General features: G+C 37.2%; 1 long non-coding RNA gene across 1 annotated transcript in view; it reads right to left on the bottom strand.

The window, feature by feature from the left end:
* Window positions 1–17,230, bottom strand: part of LOC133521932 (uncharacterized) — a 50,734-nt gene extending 33,504 nt beyond the window's left edge. Inside the window, exon 1 of the long non-coding RNA XR_009799961.1 lies at window positions 17,091–17,230. This is a non-coding gene — a long non-coding RNA (uncharacterized LOC133521932). The remainder of the gene's footprint in view (window positions 1–17,090) is intronic.
* Window positions 17,231–17,831: the final 601 nt, after the last annotated feature.

The following is a 17,831-nucleotide window of genomic DNA, read 5'->3' as shown; positions in this document are numbered from 1 at the left end:
CACGAACGCAACAAACATCCTCGCAGGGAAAGACGGGTGACGGCCCCAAAAACCAGCGAATGTGTCGTTATAACCGGTCAGAATTTCACGAAAATAGGATTTATAGGTCAAAGTAAGCGATTTGTTACTATAAGCGAAGTCATCTTTTCCTACTTTTTTACAAAGAATTTTATGTAAAAACCAAACTTCGCACAGTAATTATATCATAGGAAGCGGTTGGTCAATATAAGCGGAGTCAATAATAAACGGATTCCACTGTATATGCATTTTTTTTATTATCCCACATTCGAAGTGCCCCCATTGCACCTTACCTAGACCAATAATACTTTATTTATAACATACTGAAACATCAACATCATTAAAAGTCAGATCGAATTTCAATAAGCGGTATCTTATTTAAATATAAAAAAAAGATTGTGTAGCTTCCCGCTTCCATCTCAAAAAATATCAACCAACATGAAAAATAGAACAAAAACTGACAATAGAATCCAACCTCTATAGAACCACTCCAGTCCACGCCTAACCGGGAACAATACTCACTCGGTACGGAAAAAAAGGGAGATGTAATATAATTGATCCGTTGACGTCACATCTCTGTTTTAATGAGACTGAGCCCTCTCTGAATAATTTCTCATTTAGCCGGCTTGCCCTTGCATCTCAAGAAATCCGTATACTTTACCGGCTGAATAATGGCCAAATTTTTTTCGGTTTCTTGAAATCTAAGAAAAAAATATAAATTAAGTACAATATTTACTCAGTCAAGTGTAACTTAAAAATATAGCACATTACATATATTACAAGCTTTTATTTAGTTTCACCTGTACCGTTGTGTGTGCATGTGTGTCAGTTTGTAATCGAATCTTGCAAGTCAAATTTGGCCCACTTCCCGGTTTCCGATGAAGCTACACGTAATGTGTTTGGGGTTCTTAGAATTATGTCGACTAGTATTAGTTGGCTGTGGAAAAAAAGTACAGTCAGCGATGAAAGCTAATTATTGACAAAAACATATTATATTAGTTAATTTGATTATTAAACTGAAAGCGTTATCTTCTTACGATCTGAAATATACAGCCACCAAAACAGAGATAGTTTTGTTATTAAATTAGTTAATTAAACTCAAAAAGTAGTAAATAAATTATAAAAAATACCTCATGTCATGTTCGTATAGAGGAGACCTGATGCAGGCGTATGATGAATAGCGTTATCGCTTCTGCTAATATTGATACTGGAGCAAGCGAAAGATTCCTCAGCGTAGCGAGGGTTCCGAAGCACGAGGGTTAAATTAAACTTTAACTCCGAGTGAAATACAAATTGTTCACCACACCAACGCGAGGAGGTCCCTAATTATGAAATACCAAAAAAAAAAATCAAACCAAATCTAATCCAAATGAACGTAATAAAAAATGTATCATTCAAATCATTATTTAAAAGTCAATTCTACATAAGGAAACAACTCAAAATGTGCATGTGATTACTTTGGCACACGTGTGGATAAAATGCAACTTTTTTTTTAACTAGTTTTTGAACAATCAAGAAAACCTCTACCAGTTGGTCTATTATTATATCAAGTTATCACGTAGACAAGTGCGAAGTATGACATCCGTACTGGATTGTGTCTTAATACTAAACAATATCACTCTCTAATTGAATAGTACATTACGATACAAGTGCGAAAAATAGGAAATTCAAAACGAGTGGCGATAAATTAAAACAGGACCGAAATAAGTGTTTTAAATCGACACGAGTTGCGAATTACCTATTCGCACATGTATTGTACAACGTTTTACAATGGGTGTTTTCTATGTATTTAAGTATTTATAAATAATTATATATTATACATATCGTTTTCTAAGTACCCTCAACACAAGCCTTATTGAGCTTACTGTGGGACTTGGTCAATTTGTGTAATAATGTCCTATAATATTTATTTATTATTATTTATTTATTATTTGTCTTACTGCGATTTTTAATTATCAAAACACAACGTGCCCCCACCAACTGAATAAGTAAGTCGTGGAAATCTTTCTTAATTCCGTTCTTTTCTGCACACGCACCGCTTGGATTTAAATTGCCTACTTATATATTAAAGGGAATAAAATGAAAGCTTTGTAAGCGAATGTGGTTTTTAAAACGTTTCATTTGTGGCGCAGAGTCCTATGTGTGTATCTATCGATATACCTAACAAGTAATTTGTGATGTTTTCAAGAAAAAGATACGGACACGATATAAACCAATTCTAGTTACTTATATGAAAACACCGCATTTGTCTCCTGCGGTTGGTTTCACGTTCCATCAGTCAGAAATATTAAGATAAAGCTAATCTCTTTAGTTAAAAGTTGCGTACGATAACTATAAGCTTCAAGATCACTGAAGACGGTTTAGGATCCAAGTACCCATTTCCGTTACTTTTGGCGCTTTTTTATTCAAAAATGGAATAATAACTATTTTCAAAGTTTCTATCAGGGTTATTTACGTTAAACGTCACATTTAGCTTGTGTGATCTGGGGACCTACCGCGAAAACCGAAATTCGCAAATTGCGGGGATCTTTCTCTTTTACTCTCACTAATACGTAATGAAAGTGACAGAGAAAAATGCCCGCAATTGACGAATTTCGATTTTCCCGGTAGCCGCCCTGGCACCACTAATATATTTTCACCACGTCAGCTCGTGACTCTCTTGATTGTTCAAAAACTGATGAGAAAGTTGCATTTTATCTACATGTGTGGCAAAGTAATTTAATGCAAATTTTCAGTTTTGTTGGCTGGTAGAATTGATTTTTAAATGATGAATTTGAATGATAAATTTTCAAAAACGTTCATTTGGATTTTATTTGGTTTGATGTTTTATAGTTAGTATTTTCCTCGTGTTGGTGTGGTGAAAATTTTTGTTTTAAAAAAAATTGTTTAACCCGCCGCGTGTCTTGAAACCCTTACAACGCTCAAGATTTGACTTCACGAACCACTCGCTACGCTCGTTTTTTTGGAATATTTCCCTTGCTCGGATATCAATATTAAGCACGAGTGGATAAACAACAACTTTGCCCCCTTGTAAAACAAATAAATATTTCAAATTTCAATTCAATTTTAATCTATCGAATGAACATTTGAATATATACAGTTCTAGTATCTTCGTACCAGTATAGTATTCGCAATCATATCTGTGTTATAACGTAGTAGTGAGATTTAATAGTATAATCATAATCACATCAGAGCCATATTTATGTAGTCGCAGAGTACACAATCATTTCATCCACCGTATAAGCGCGCCGTAATCCAATCCGCTGTGTGATTGATCACGAACTGGCGTGTGCAAACCTTCGACGTCCATATTGATGGTGGACTCGTTTACAGCGTGACGGGGTAATTGAGGCAGTCAGTTGTATTTAAATATATGAATAATAGCTTCTGCCAGCGACTTAGTCTGCGTGGATTATGATGATATACAATACGGAACTCCATCATGTCCTTCTCCGGGTCTTAAATTACCATACCTAAGTTGGCAGCGATTTTGATAGGCCAGACAGTGTAAGTGTTTTAAAAACACGTCATAATTTCTTAGAAGTTTGACGTTTAAAATATCAATTCCCCCGCCTGGGTTATGAAAATTGCTGCCAAATTATCTTGGTCTGACTTCTTAGCCTCCATAGGTGATAAATTTCATCTAAATCGGTTCAGCGGTTGAAAGGTGAAGAGCTAACAGACAGTCACTTTCGCATTTTTAATACAGGGATTACAGTCCAATTCCACATAAATAAATAAAAAACTTTAAACTCATCAATACCAAAACGGATAGATGATGTTTTTACATTAATAGGATATTCCGAAGTCAAGAAGAATTGGTTTTAGAACTAAAGAATGTATTAGCGATTTTGTAAAACAAGGCGACTACAATTTTATGAAAAAAAAAAAACACTTGTTAATTAATACAATTTTGATCATTCAATTTGAAAATTCAATTTTCATTTATATACATCAGGCCAAATCCCGTTTTAAGCATTATAAGTTTAAGAAGTTTGGTCAAAGCTTCTATTGTTCTAGATCTCGAAATTCAACGTAATGTATCAGAACCGTACAGTTTTGCTAAGAAAAAGTGATTAGGTATTTATATATGTTGACCGCTGTTGTCTCAAGGGTACGTTATTTTATATCAAGTACAGATTCGCAAAACTACAAATTGTAATAAGCATCCAATCAGGCCAGCTCTCGATCCATGTTTAGCCACAAAGGCCTCCGCGGGTAAATCCGAAAAAGGTCAACTAAGACAGATCGCCGAATTGTGAACAAACAAAGCTTACCAAAGAAATACAGCTGTGATATTATTCGGGACGATCTCAAAAGAACCTGTAATATCTTTGTGGTTTCCCGCGGGACCCTAATCTATTCCCAGTCTGTCAAAGCTACCTTCCAAAAGTCCCTTCACGGCGCCAATTTGTCGCTAATTATTTCGAGCGCAGACGAAACTGTTTGATCTAATCAGAGATTAATTAAAATCAAATTTGCTTTCAAGGTACAATTAGACAATTCAAAGAATCCGTCGGATTGTTTTCCTGACGACATTGAGATTTGATTTCGTGATATTTCCTTTGTTTTTGTCCGCTCAAGTAATTTAAGAGCAAATTTAGTTTTATCTTAAGAGCTGTGGGCTGTGGCATTTCCCTACGATGAAGTTGTGAATGTGTATGAAGAAACATAAAATAAGGTACCGATTTTAGTTTTTACCGATATGCTGTTGCTGGGTTATACGAATCCAAACGTGACACACTGATAATAAAACCAAATTATTTATTTATTTAAACTTTATTGCACACATAAAGAAAAATGTACAAATGGCGAACTTAATGCCAAAAGGCATTCTCTACCAGTCAACCATTGGGTCAAACAGAGACATTTGTGTATGTTGCTGTCTACGTCATCCTCATTAAATTGACCGGAAAAAACTTGAATATACAATTCGTATATTCATGTTAATACACATTAATAATCTTATACTTCATTAATGTTTCAAAGTTATAATCTTCGAAACATTGTATGCTATTCAAGAAAATTCCCAAGGCGCGAGGCTAACTACACTTGTCACGCTAGCAAAGCAGCAAGCAAGTCTAGTTACTGAAATAAACCAGAAAGTACCAAAGTTCAGCGCACTTCCCTAATTGATTATGTTTCCACAGAATATGTTATTCAGGCTCTTGGAATAAACAGACCTAAATGGCTTAGTTTGTTTGTAAACATAGGCTGTTTTGTCAGTAGTGCAACTATCTAATGGATTACAATGTCTGAGTCGCTCCAGAGTCGCCGGGAGCACGAACTTGGAGTTGAGACTAACGAGTGGTCGTGAATTTCTGAATACTTGTGGACTGTCGCGATCGAGTTAAGAGTTGCTCTTCAAATGCGAGATAGTTTGCGTACTTCTGTTAGAACAACTAGTGTAGATTAGGGACATAAAAGTTCTTGATGCCCTCCACACTAAGAATTCAATTAATTGAAATCGACAGTCGATAATGAATAGAATAAATGTATCGTGTCGACTGATAATGGCATGGCGTGTTCTGTATTTAGAAGATCTACTGCCAACGCGAGCTACGCGCTATGTGCGTAGCCGTTAATATGGTTTTTCTTGTTTATAGCAGAAACAACCACGAACAGAGAACCCGACTAGCGGGTTGCTAAAGTAAATTTGTTAATAGAAAATTAAACGTTTCAAGACAAAGTAGATATTTTTGGTAGTTTTATAGTTTTTCGGCCCAACGTATCGAAATTCGGTATCTACTGAAATATTATAAATATTACAACTAATAGATACTATTTCTCATCTCGGAATCTACAAGGTTGAGATTAACTGAATTAGAAAATAAAAACATGTTGTCGGAAATTATACAACGTTTCCTATAAACTACCTACACTAAGATGTTTTACATAAAATTGTCGATAAATATATTTTTTTTAATCCGTCTCAGCGTGAACCTACCCTAAACACGTGTTTCTAAACCCCACAGCATCATGTACAAAAAGCAACAGTGCGCCTCCGTGATTAACGAGCGAGGTAATTTGTGCGATAGAGGTCGCCGGACATTAGCCGAACGTGAGGCGAGGAGAGGCCGGCCGACACGGTGCGGTGCAAGCCAAAGGCAAAAAGCCACACAGGATCGGCGTATAAGCAATAGTATGCCCCCTTGACCGATGAGCCAAGTAATTTGTGCGGCAGAGGTCGCCGGACATTAGCCGAAAGTAAAGCGAGGAGAGGCCGACATGGTACAGTTCAAGCCAAAGGCGAAAAGCCACACAGTATCGGCGTATAAGCAATAGTATGCCCCCTTGACCGATGAGCCAGGTAATTTGTGCGGCAGAGGTCGCCGGACATAAGCCGAATGTTAGGTGATGAGTACAGCCCGAGTCACGGGCGAAAGAGGATAGACAGCAAGAGAAAAGGAATATAAAAATAGCAGTGCGCTTCTATGATCATTTTATTAGCGAGGTGATAGATGTCTCCGCACATTATGCATTAGCCGAACGTTAGGCGAGGAGAGGCTTACACGAGTGCAGCATCGGTGTAGGCAAACAAAGAAAAAACAAATATGTACAATACAAATAGCAGTGTGCATCCTTGATCATTAGCGAGATAATTTGTACGATAGAGGTCGCCGGACATTAGCCGAACGTGAGACGAAGAGAGTATGAGTATGAATGAATACCAGTAGAATTTTATTTCTAATGTTGACTCCATAGCTCGCTAACGTCTTACCGTGCGATAAAAACGCATGACACAAAATTGAATCAAAATATTTTATAAGTTAAGCAGGTTTGATGTTCGTACACGAATGACAAAAATTTTAGTCATAGACAAAACAGGCATGATTTTGTAGTCATTTATAATATAATTAAAGAGAAAAACCGGCCAAGAGCATGTCGGGCCATGCTCAGAGTACACGGAAAAAACAGTTATGTTAAATTTACAGATAATTTGTAAAATTTACAGAGATATGTGTTAAATTTACAGATTTCTCTGTAAATTTTACAAATTATCTGTAAATTTTATATAACTATTTTTTCCGTGTAGGGTTCCGTAGTTACTCTTCCGTCACAATAAGCTAAACTGGAGCTTAAAGTATGGTAGATTGTTAACCAAGGGATGAACTGTGGGTGTACGTCTTTTTACTATGAAGGGGAAACTTTTTGCGATAACTCAAAAACAGCTAAACTGATCATATCCGCTATAGTTTTCATTTAATATCTTTCTTAAGCTCTACATAATAACCATACCGCGATAAGACCGCCTGTTGTTACCTAACTTTTACGTGTTTTTTCATTTCCTGTCTATTTTTAAATGTATGGTGCACAATAAAGAATATTTACTTACTTACATCCAAGATTTTTTTCTAATTTTTTGGACCTATGGTTCAAAAGTAAGAGGGGGGAGGGGACACATTTTTTTTTCTTTCGGAGCAATTATTTCCGAATATATTCACTTTATCAAGAAATGTTTGTTGAAGACCCCATTATTAGTTTTGAAAGACCTTTCCAACGATATCCCATACTGTAGGAAAGAAGCAAAAAAAAATGTTCACCCCCACTTTACGTGTACCCTAAAAAAAAAATTAAAATTTTATTGTACAACTCTGTCGGTTTTATTGATTTATATATCCATGCCAAATTTCAGCTTTCTAGCACTAACGAACACGGAGCAAAGCCTCGGACAGAGAGACAGACAGACAGACAGACATGGCGAAACTATAAGGGTTCCTAGTTGACTACGGAACCCTAAAAAAGGCATAAATAAATAACCGTAACTGGTTTTTCGGTTTTTCCAAGAACCGGTTTTTGTTAAAATAATATATATATGGTTACAGCCGGTTATTTTTGTTTCAGTTATAAATGATTTGTATTTCACACACACCCTCAAACCGTGCGAGCTACAAACAAGAGCCGTATATCATCCGTGTGTAGGAGCCGCTTTGCCCTTTGATCATTTAGCGAGGCGATTTGTGCAATAGAGGTCTCCGAACGAACTAGGCGTGGGACGATAAGGCCCACTTTCATTACACAATAGGGCCTGCAAGCGCGGTACGGAAGATTTCCACATTTCCATAAAGCAAGCAATAGGGCCCGTATTTGGGGTGCGGGAGATTTCCGAAAAATATGCTATTGTCAGTTTCACTAGTCGATATACCGCCTGCGAGAAGTCCCGCGCGCGACCAATGAAAAGGCGAGGAGTTGCCGACACAAGTGTGGCGTCTGTGGCGCGACCACGCTGACTCTTACTTTTTGCTCCAATAATCGTGTTGATAAACCACCAACGTAGAGGTACACAAACTGAGAGATTTGTTTGGTCCCCGCAAAACAGAATTTACGTTGGAAATAGGTAGTTTCTGTCCTTGTAATTTGAAACTATGGGGTCACTTTGCACAACGCAATCTTTTAATTCAATATTAGCTGTTACAAAACATAAAATACGATTGTGAATGTGTGACGTATTTCATGATGGCAAATCATCTCAATGGTACATCTCATCTCAGTGGATCAAACTAGCATAAGGTGCATCTAATGGCAGATAAATGTTCAATACCTGTGATCTAGGCCATAGACACATTATGTAAATTTACAGTAGATATATTCTCGAGTCCTGCAATCGAGTGTTGCAAGGTTGTCTGGAAGAGATCGCTTTTTAGCGATAAGACCGCCTGTTGTTACCTGGTTCTATTTTCCTTTAAAATTCATTTGTAGTTTTACATGTATGTAAAATGTATAATTGTTGGTGCAATAAAGAATATTTACTTACTTACTTACTTACTTGACATTTTAAAGGAGTCATCTACATCGGCTCGGCGTCAATGATATTACGCTTATAAACCTTTCCCACAATTCCAAGGTGATCCTGTTTTTGAAGTCTTTATTTCGAAAACAAAATATTTCTATAGACTAATCCCGTCCCATCCCGTCCTATCCCATTTAATATTTCAGTAACATTCGATATCATAATCACATTAGTCGTCATGCAAAGTAATAATGTTATTTCCACTCAAATGATCAAAGTACTGTCTCAACTGGCTCTGTTTACAATATTGCCAAAGGTTACGTTAATAGGCTTTGAAGTAGGTACGATTTCCCAATTGGTTTCGGCACTTTAAAATCTTTCTAAATTGACTCACCACGGGAACCACAATTATTCTGTGAAAAGGGCAACCTCTGTGGTTATTCAAATTGTTCAACTATCTAAAAACTTGTGCCGCACATTTGAGACCGAAAAAGTTGGACAATGAATACATTAATTTCAGGGCGACCAGCGCAATTTTCACCTTTGTATACCAGGAAAAACTTGTCATAATAATTTTCGGGGAAAACAGAAGTCTTTTTTGTTTGTTGGTCCCGCAGGATATTTTGAATAAATCAGTCGCGACCGCTGCTCCTGAGCGCCTATATAACGTAATAACTGAATGATTAAATAAAGCCGGTTAAGCAAGGCCTTCTGGCAAAATGTTAGGTTTAATGGTTCCACAGCTTAATTCCGAGCGGAAATTTAGCAATTGCAAACAAATGCTTTCAGATGGAATGCCTTTGCGGAATTATTACACATTTTGTGTTACGCGAGCTCCTTTCCGGTTCCGAAATCTTAGCAATTCATTGCATTCAGAAATCCATTTTATCGTTCTCTCAGGGATACTATTTAATATTAATTCTTATAAGCTTATTACCTATTATCTAAATTATTTAACTTCGTAGTGTTTTTATTTTTTAATTCTGTTAATGTTTTTGCCGTTAACACTTGCTGCACTACATAATTATCTTCACAAAACTATAGATGTCTATTTACACTTCGATAACTTGCAAGACTAACTTAAGGGCCGTATTGGAAGTTACAGCAAGAAGAATTATGCCCGTTGTAATAAAGCTACATTAATTGTGAGAAAGTAGGGGCGCTATCGTTAATCACCTAAGACTCCTAATTAGAACATTCAATTTAAAATATTGGTATTTACTTACCAAACCTAACCAAACCTAATTCGTCATAAATAAGAAACAGTACTCATCCCTTTCTTTTGGGTACTAATACTTGCATAAGACAAGGCCAGTATGATTCTCTCTGTGTATATTTAAAATGAGACAGTCCCTAGCCAAACTATATTTAATGAAATATAAATCCGACTTATGAGTTTGATGATAGCGGTTTTATAAAATATATACCTATGGTTCTTGTTACCTAACATTATTTGTGTAGAGAAAGGAGAAAGCGAATTCCCGTTTCTAAAAACAGTATATGCCATGGCTGTGCTCATTGTTATTTCTTCTCATTTATTACCTACCCAGGGCCGGATTTGGGGAGGGCAACAGCCCCGGGGCCTCCACAAAAGAGGGGCCCCCACAATAGAGACTTCGAAAAATTTACTATTTTTTTTTGGAAATTATTGGGGGGCAAGGAGTGGAGGCCTCCACTCCTTTATTGCCCGAGACCTCTAAATCCGGATTGTACCTACCTATTCATAAGAAACAGCTTTATTTTGCTATGCGAAATGAACTAATCACAGAACCCGTATGGCTAATTTAACGAAATACAAAGAATCCATTCATTATCTGTCAAAAAAACAATGTTAAATTGTGGCCACTAACAACACCATTAACATTAATGCCGTCCTTCACCATTTCAGCACAAAGGGACAAGGGAAACTTTGAGGATAGGATTAAAAAGGCGAAGGCACTGCTAATATTGGATCGGCCAACTCCGGGGTACTGCGCAAACAGGCTTAGGAGATCAGGCGTATTCCTACTTCTCACACGGTGCAGGAGTCAAACAACAGGGAAACCATCGTTAGTAAGGCACCTCTAGGCCTTACCAACGATGGTCTACACACGATAAGTAAATTATAGAAGACGTCAACTGTTTAAGAATATATTGTGCGATTTTATGGATTAGAAGTGTCAACATTACATGCTAAATAAGCTATTTACCGCAATATATATGGCAGCCGTACATCGTTATCTAGTGCCGCTGTGAAAGAACTCCAGTCTATATTCTTCAACTGTATTCGTCTACCAGAGTTATTGACCCCCAAACCGCTTATTCGTCTTCCAGATATATGTACAGTCTGCAGCAGAGATATTGTCGGCCAACCGCATAAATTTGTCAGCAGAGGGGTGAACTATCTCTGCAGCTGAATGTACCCAGTTCTTTTACGTATGATACTTGCACGTTCATACGTTCATTTTCATTTGTAATAACTCGTATTTTTAGTTACTTCGCTGCCATACACAACCTGACTACCTGTCTGCCCTAGCCCTAACCTGTATGTCTGGCATAGTGGGAAGTGATCCTTCCTATGAAGCCGATGGTCCTGGGTTCAAATTCTAGTAAGGGTATTTATTAGTATGATCAGCACGGATATTTGTTCCTGAGTCGTGGGTGTTTTCTATATATTTAAGTATTAATAAATATTTATTTATTTATTTTATATATCGTTGTCTAAGTACCCACAACACAAGCCTTATTGAGCATACCGTGGAACTTAGTCAATTTATGTAAGAGAGTCCTATAATATGATACATACGATAAGTTGGATTGTGATTCTTATGTACGTTACTCGTATTTCTGCTTAGGTATTCTGTTTCGCGTAGTTTGCACTTGACTTTAACTGGTAAGGGTGAGTCATAGGAATGTCATGGCATACAGGTGTATCGTCGGTTGATATGCTCTTGATAGATTGTGCAGGCCACGAATACGAGATTTCAATTTGCGTATTGAAGCTAACAAAGATGCTTCGCAAAAATTTGCCTCGCACAGCTAAACTGTGGAAAGAACTGTCGCCTGCGGTATTTCCGGACCGATACGACCTTCAAACCTTCAAGAAAAGAGCGTACTCCCATCTTAAAGGCCGGCAACGCACTTACAACCCCTCTGGTGTTGCAGGTGTCCATGGGCGGCGGTAATCGCTTACCATCAGGTGATCCGTCTGCTCGTTTGCCTCCTCTACCATAAAAAAATAATAATAATAATATTTGTATTCTATATCTAATTAGTGGAAGTATCAGAATAAATTATCTTATTTGTTTGAATAAATTATCTATTATCGGAACATGCACTCTAATGTCTTCATAATAGAGGCGAACTTCAGATATTTGTCTATACCTTGGCCGCTCTGATGTATCTGATGGCAATTATACAAAAGGCGACCAACAAACTCTTTTCCAACATATAAGGGCGTCCTGCCTACTACTGTAGAGAATAATTGCAATATCGAACACCCTATAAAGTATCTACCTATGCCTCATATATATTTTAAAGTACATATTTTTTTAACAATAACCACGTCGCAACGAGACACAGGTGGATAAATTATTCAGCTTACCTTAAGATAATTTCCGAAGTGCTTTGTCAAGAAATTAATTAATGTGGATAATTCAATCTCTATGAGATAAGTTAGTAGGTACAAACAATAAGTTTTATGTAAGTACATACTTATATTACTTTGTACTACGTTGATACATAAAAAAATCATTATATTACATTAGTGTGACACCGTTTTGTACATAAATTAGTTTTAATCACGTTAGCTTGGCAGTATATATTATAATTGTTTGTTGCAAAATCAAAGTTCCCGCGGATAAGTTTTCCACTATTCATCTTAGGCTGCCTACCAACGATGACTGGTCGTAAGATGTGTAGGTTTCATAAATCATTCCTAAATACTTTTAAGAGGCCTTGATGTACAAGTTCATGACCACTTTATAAATGGAATTCATTCATAAAACGCCCGTGCACTTTTGCAGCTGGGTGTACAATTTTAACCCTTTGAACCCTTTATGTCATAAACACAAACATCACTTAAACGCCAAGCTCCCGATCGCAAGGGAGCTAATGTACCTTACTCGAAAGTGTGAAGGTTACTTTGACAGCATCTGCCATAACATCTATAGTTGTCCTTGGCGCTGTGGGCACGACTAGTAACGACGACTTTAGGTGTTCTTGGTGTTCAAAAGGTTAAGCAGCTTAACCTTTTGTATGACATACGTCATTACACAAAACGTCACGCCAAGTTCACGAGTCCAAGCTTACCATCATAAACATTACCTACTTGAAAGTATACAAATTACGTTGACAACGTACGCAATAACAACAGAACTATAAGCTTAGAATTATTTTAAAAGTGGAAAAATTACTGCCTTTGGTGATACTTGAACTCACGGCCTCTGGATCGATACTCCAGCGCTCTGCCAACTGAGCCACCAAGACATCATCCATAACCAGCCAGTTTTCCAACCATATGGGTCTAGGGGACCCTAGCGACATCTACCGTAAGAATGTACACTTCTTAAACGGCTACCGGAGTTCCAAGTCATATTGGAAATTCGCCAGTTACGATGTGCTACTCATAGTAAATTAATTAACCCAAGGCAATAATTTTTCCACTTTTAAAATTATTCTGAGCTTAATAGCATCTTTCGCATACGTTTCTGCTTGTTAAAAATAATTTAGAACTATTAAGCGTTCTAAGCCCACGACAACTTATGACTTATGACAACTTTAGGTGTTCTTGGCTACCAAGAGGTTCTTTCTCGTCTACACTATCGTTGAAGAACCTCATGACAGCATACTACGTTTACTTTCATACTCACCTACGCAGCGGGATAGACCTATGGGGCCCAGCAGCTGATAGAGAGTCCAGAGGGAGTTGCTGGTTAAACGAAACTGATAACAGCTGACAGATCATATCCATACCAGTTTCATAACAAGAAATGAAAATCAGAACAGGCTCAAATTTAAGTGTAAGCCACCGCACTACGTCTTTTGACCGTCGGCGTCTAATCAACTCTATAGCTGCTGCTTCACGCAACGTTGGCGCAACTGCGACGCCATTTTTCATAGCGACTAGACACCGACGCTCAAAAGACACTAGTGTATGGTGGCCCTAAGTAGTCCCATTTAAATGCAATTTAAAATCTTCATCTCGATTGTCGTTAATAGTCATTTAAATAATGAACCGAGGGAAGTCGTTTCACACCGATCGTCTCTAATGGTTATCAGTGTCACAATGTCTTCGATAATGTTTTAATTGATTTAATTTGTTGTAATATTTGTATGGAGCAGTTTACTAGTGATTACTGAGCATAATTACTGTGTCATAAATGTTAAAAAAGAGTTGGCATCTAATTGAACCGTACTATCCTACTACTCGTATATAGCTTAAAATATAGGCGAGTATGCGAAGCATGGAACGAGTTAATAAAAGAGAAAACTTTTATTTGATGTTCAATAGGCGATCCACCGCATAATCGTATAAAAGTATTCCACGATCTTCTGCCTTGGCTTGAAGAAATAACCATAATAATATAACTGTCCTTGTTGATTCAGCACGTCATAGAACATTTTGGAAAGTAGTTTAAGAAAAAAACAACTGTCTAATAATAAAACAATAAGTATCTGTGCCATAAATCCTATCGATTTTTTTAAAAATAAAGTTCAAAAAAGGACAGTACAGATTTTTAAAGGGTCGGCAACGCGCATCTATCATCCCTGGAGTAGCAGGAGTCCATAGGAGGAGGAGGAGTCCACATTGACCTCTAACTATCAGGCGGGACGTATGCTTGATTACCATCGACGTAGTATAAAAAAATCTAGCTGCCTACTTATTATATTTAATTATGTATTTATGGGGATGTGAAATACACAATTAACGGCGAAACTCATTTAAAAATAGTCAAGACCAATCAAATTAAATTACGTGTTGTTGATCGATAAAGTTAAAATTTTGGAAACATGGTGACTCGAGCGTCGCCGTCCGATGGCTATTAGATGGTCTATTAGAGACCGGCCATTCATAATTCAAAAGAAAGTTGTCCCACTAATATGCGGTGTTCCTACGGATCTTGACAGTACCTCGTCTCTATATTTCGAGGTCGGTAAGTATGTGATGAGAAACCCTCATGAGTTCCCGGTGGCAAAAACGAATTCCGCAAGGAGGAATCCAAGGCTCGCTGACCCCGCGCATGGGCTTATAAAACCGGTCTCTTGGTATAATGGGTGCTAATCTACATAATAAAATACCTGAGCCAATCAGAACCGTTGACATTGACACAGATTGTGCCTATTAAAAATATATCTATTTATCTATCTAATAATATGCAAAACCCAACATCAAAAGTAGGTAGCCGATGAAACAACACACCAAAAGAAAGTATGGTCTACCACCCACGGATAGGTACCTACTTTTCAAAAAAGTGATATATCTCTACAGTTTGCGTGAATTTTTGTTAAGAGTGTTTGGTAGAGAGAGTTTGGTATACTTCCCATACCAAATGATCGTCCATACAAAAAGAGAAAACGTTTTTGCACTTATAAATATTTTCCATTCTCCAAGATTTTTATTATGTTATTGACACAATAAAAAAGTAGGTTTAAAAAGTAGCCGAAATAACCTCGCGTGATTTGTGCACAAGCCCAAAGTACCCATTATGTATGACTTATATCACTCCTAGAAATAATGACCAATGGCCGACGTTTGTAGGATTTTTTTAATGCCTGCTTTAACCTTTTAATATAATATTTCAGTCAATTCAGACTAAGTGTGCAAGAGACATTATTTATTAATTCTTGCATTATCAAGAAAGTTGCAACTTGTCCATTAGGCAAATGAACCGGCAAGTTCGCGCCGTTACGGACTAGTTCGGCGTCTGGAGGCATTCGAATTAACCAAGTACACTTTGTTATTTTGATCTACAAACTAGGTTTGTAAAGGAGGAAAATCGAGCAATCAAATAATACTTACATCAATATTTATTTAACCAAAACGTAAAGCCAAGTCAACCTAAATCCACAGCGCAAGTTTCGCCAAAAGCGTACTAAACGGCATACATACACTCGCAATAATAATAACCAGCGGTGGCAGCATAATTCCATTTTTATCACTTGTCACACTTGTTAGAATGTGTCAGGCCTGGTGACAAATGATAAAGAGCCGACCATCTTAGCCCTACGTGCAAAAAATGTAACGCTGCATTTTGTGATGCGATGACTAAGTATCCAATTCACTCAATAAAAATTAGAATCGTTCAGGTATCAGAAATCAAATTGCATTTTGTTTTCTTGATTCTGTTACTATGTGACCAATGTAGTAATGTAACAAATGAAATTAGCTTCAAGGTGAAGGTTATATCACGTTAACATTCTTGCCTGGTTATTAATTAATTAAAGATTTGTTATTTTTCCGCAATAAGCCAAAATTTTGTTAGGTACTTAATTTAAAATGATGTAGAAATTGGTCACAGTGTTTAAATTCAGTAGGTACGGTCACGTTTGATAATATAGATACGGGCTACAAAGTGTCAAAAATATGAATACACCTTAGTACAAGGTCGTGTATACATATTTTTGGGACTTAGTTCGTATCGATATTTTCAAACGTGACTGTACCGTACCATTCATTATTTATTCTACACTGCATGTTCGCTACGCGGTTTACAAAATACTTAATTTAATTTAATAACCAATTCCCAGTATAGCTCCATCATTTTAACCTATCGGATTTCAAGATTAAACTGGTTTAAGAGGGGCTTAAAGCCAAGAAATTAGAAAGAAACAAAATATATGGCGCAGCACAAAACTTGCGGCAAAAGATATGACCGTCACGAGAATTTTTACCTTTTATCTCAATTACTCTGAAAATATACTGTGTAATAGTCCTCGCCAGATCCCAGGCCAATATCACTAGCTATTTTATTTTATACCTACTAAAATTATACTACTATGGTATGCAGGGTAACGATAAACAATGAGACGACAGCTACGATGGTGCGGTCACATCTCCCGGATGTCCCAGGACCGAATCGCGAAACGCATCTTCTACTGCGAACTGCAAAATGGTAAGCGAAAGCGAGGCGGCCAGTTTATGCGGTTCAAATATGTGTTGAAGCGGCGTATGAAGAGAGCTCATATAGAGCCAACAACATGGGAGACTCTAGCTGGTGACCGTCCACAGTGGAGGCATATTGTGCAGACGCAGGTGCGTGAGTTCGAAGCCAGGCGACGCACAGAACTCTACGATAAGCGTGACGAGCTAAAAGCCAGACCACCTATGGCCATAACATATAATTATCGGAGGGGTGCTGACCTGCAGCGAGTGTGGCCGCACATCCGCTGCTAAGATTGGCTACGTCAGTCACCTGAGAGCGCACCCGCGACACTCTCAGCGGTAGAAAGCAGTTGCTGTGGCCGAAAACGGGTAGGAGACGATGATGAACGATAAACAACTGAAAATAAAGGAAAATTAAACACTTTGTGTTTGTTTTTTTTTAATTTTCGTATGTATCTTTATAAAGCCAGACCAAGCTAAGTTGGCAGCAATTTTGAAAGCACAGACTGTGCGAGTGTTACGTAAACGTCATAATTTCATAAAACACTTGCACAGTCCGGGCTATCAAAATCGTCGCCACCTTAGCTTAGTCTGACTCTATGTGTGCTTTCAAAACTTGAAAATAACTTATCGGTTCACGGTGTTATACAGTTATAGTATACCAGCATACTGAGATGTAATGAGCTATATTTTATATTGGCCATATTTTTTTTTAAATTTCATAATGCCCATGGGCATATTGAGCATAATGTTTTTTTTTTCAAGTAGGTATAAATGAGATTTACTTTTAAAATACTGGCGTTTAATTTATTTTTGTGTTTAGTTTATAAATATTTAATTTGATTAATTCAATAGCTGTATAAAAAAAATTTACACAATTTTCTATCGTGGCTGAATGCCGGATGGGTCTGTGCTTTCGACGCCTAACATGTCGAAAGTGACTATATGCGGACGAATGTTAAGAATTATTTCGCTTAAGTATTAGTTTTTTCTTAAGTG

This window comes from Cydia pomonella, chromosome 10, assembly GCF_033807575.1.
Source record: "Cydia pomonella isolate Wapato2018A chromosome 10, ilCydPomo1, whole genome shotgun sequence".
NCBI lineage: Eukaryota > Metazoa > Arthropoda > Insecta > Lepidoptera > Tortricidae > Cydia > Cydia pomonella.
The sequence above is the reverse complement of the archived record's forward strand: the minus strand, read 5'-3'. Positions and strand labels throughout refer to the sequence as shown.